Here is a 3,088-nt window from a genome sequence, read left to right on the forward strand (position 1 = left end):
CAGAATTCTGATACTGTTTGAGAGGCAAATTTTTCAGGTAAGTTTAAAATAAGTTTAACATGAATAGACTATGTCAGTACTGCATGGTCAAGGACATGCTAGGACAAATTTCTTCCAAGACACTAGCTGGCAGTTAGTACTAATTACAGAATCAAAAATAATATGGAGTGGATTGCAACCCTGAGTTGCCAAAATTACTGTAAAACATACACTGGGTAAAATAGGGGCCTCTTGTCCTACCACTGTGGTGGGTTTGACCTTGGCTTGCTGCCAGATGCCTACCCAGCTCTCTTACTTTTCTTCCTTCACAGAATAGGATGAGAAAATAAGATGGAAAAGCTCATGTATTGGAATAAAGCCAGAGAGATTACTCACCTGTTACTATCATGGTCAAAACAGACTCAACTTGGGAAAGATTAATTTGCTGTCAATTAAAAATAGAATGCAATGGTGAGAGGAAAACAAAAGGACATAACTAAAAACACCTTCCCATTAATCACTCTGGCTTTTCCTCAAGTTCAACTTCACCCCTTCATTTCTGACTCTTCCTACTTCTTCCCTCCAGAGTGCTGCAGGGGCAGGAAGAGTGATGATTGTCAATGTCATTGGCCCATAACTGCTCCTTTCTGCCAGTCCTCCCTCCTGGTGCTGTTTTTCCCTTCACAAACTGCTCTAGTGTGGGTCCTTTCAATGCACTGCTGACCTTCAGGGACAGACTGCTCCAGCAGGGGTTCCCGCCCCAGGTAGCTGCTCATGCCAGGAGTCTCCTCCTGAATGAGCTTTCTACTGCCTACAGCTTTCTTCAAAACACTCACCCAGCTGCTCCTTATGAGATCTTCCATGGGCTGCATGTGGTTATCTGTTCAACTGCAGTCATCCATAGGCTGCAGGGGGACAACTGCTCCATTATGTTTTTCGCCAGGCCCTGCAGAGAAACCTCTGCTCCAGCATCTGAAGCACCTCCCTTGCCCTCCTTCACTGCTGGCATTGGTGTCCATAGGGCTATTTTTTCCATATTTTTCTCACTCTTATCTCTCACAGCTGCTGTAGAGTGGTTGTTACACTTTTTGAAATACATTATCACAGAGGTGCCACCAGTATCACTGACAGCAGTGGGTCCATCTTGGAACTGTCTGGAACAAGCTGTGTCCCATCCGTGGTGTCCCCTGAACTGTTCTTGCAGAGGCTTCCCACCTCATCCCACCAATTTTACCAAATAAACCAAATTTAACCACTTAGATTATTTTTTGTTACTCTGATCTAGTTAAGAAGTATCACTTGCTGATTTCACTGAAAAGGTGAGAAGCAAGCCTGATGCTACCATGTCTGTTGGGGGAATGAACAACTCTTCCTGCTGACTGCTTTGGCAAGGGTGGTGAAAGCTCAGCCTGGTATAGCCTGACAAAGACAGTATTTTGAGCAGAAGGAGAATCAGTCAAGATCCTCCTAAGACACTAACAAATGAGAAAAACTTCAACCCTCTGCACTATTTCAAATGTTATTTATGAAAATTATAATTTACCTTAGAAAGCCCCCTCTCCCAAAGTAATAATAAATCAGTACTAATATTATGTATATAACCATAAATAAGTACATACTTATATGCAGATCTATGTGTATGTATATGTCAGGAATTCTGAACTAATGTTTGAATTGGTTTCACTTGTTCTCTACACTTTTGAAACATTTCATAAATATCAGAGCTTGGTCTCATAATTGCTTACAGGGGGTCCAACTGCAAACTTCTGAAAGGACTGCAGACCGTGTATCCACAGTGGTCTGCTCAAGCCCTTCCTTTGATTGTCTATTGACAGTTTCACAAGTCAGCTTTCTGAAAGAAGTTTGTTTCATTTTTCCTTCTTCACTTTATTGAAGCTGCTGCCTTGGGTTTTAGCTTTCAAATTTTTCAATTTCTGTGCTGCCTAGGTGTGTAGCTCTGAGTTTCATATTAAGTGTTAGTAAGTTCTCTTCACAAGGTGGGTAGACAAAACAATCCCTTTCCAGCTTGAGACCAGGGACAACCATTAAAAGTTTCAGGCCCAAAAGGTATAAACAACAGAGCACTGAAGATAGGAACAAGGAGGATGGAACTTAATAACCTGAAGCTGTAATTAGACAATTAACTATAATATGCAAATGGGCCAAAAAAAGAGTGTGAGACCTCATGACTGGTCATCCATTTCTGTGACCATTCTGGGTCCATCTTGAGTGTAGCCCTGGCCAGGCTCTTGTACTGCCCAAGGTGTATCCATTGAGGCCTTCTAATAAATTCCTACTTTATTCCTTTAAGTCTGTCTAGTCTCTGTTCCAGGTTCAGCCTCTCAAGGCATCAAAGCTGTTGTTGCAGCTGCATGGTGGGTTGATCTTGGCTGGATGCCAGGTGCCCACCAAAGCTGCTCCATCACTCCCTTACTTTAGCTGGACAGGGAGAGAAAAAAATATAACAAAAAGCTTGTGGTTTGAAGAAGGGCAGGGAGACATCGCTCAGTAATTACTGTTACAGGAAAAACATACCCAACTTGAGGAATAAGTTTATTACTGACAAAATCAGAGTAATGTCATGTTAATGAGAAATAAAACTAAATCTAAAAAACACCTTTTTGCTTTCCTTCTTCCCATGATCAGATTCACTCCTGATTTTCTCTATCTTCTCTCTCAGGTGAGACAGGGGACAAGGAATGGAGGCTGTGGTCAGTTCATGTGTTGTTTCTGCCATTCCTTCCTCCTCAGGAGGAGGATTCCTCACAGTCTGTCCCTGCTCCAGTGTGGGGTCCCTGCCATGGGAGACAGTCCTCCATAAACTTCTCCACTGTGAGTTGTTCCATGCCCTGCAGTTCTTTGCAAACTGCCCCAGCATAGGTCCCTTCCACAGAGCCCAGTCCTTCAGGAGCAGACTGCTCCTTCGTGGGCCGCCTGTGGAGTCCCAAGTCCTGCCAACCTGCTCCAGTGTGGGCTTCTTTCCATGGGGTCACAGCCTCTCTCAGGCATTCACAGGCTCTGGTGTGGGATTCTCCATGGGCCGTTGTTACCTCGTTCAGAGGGGTCCCAGGATGAGGGAAGAGACGAGACAGTTGACTCCATGCATCAG

Source organism: Serinus canaria, chromosome Z (genome assembly GCF_022539315.1).
Source record: "Serinus canaria isolate serCan28SL12 chromosome Z, serCan2020, whole genome shotgun sequence".
In the NCBI taxonomy this organism is placed as follows: Eukaryota; Metazoa; Chordata; class Aves; order Passeriformes; family Fringillidae; genus Serinus; species Serinus canaria.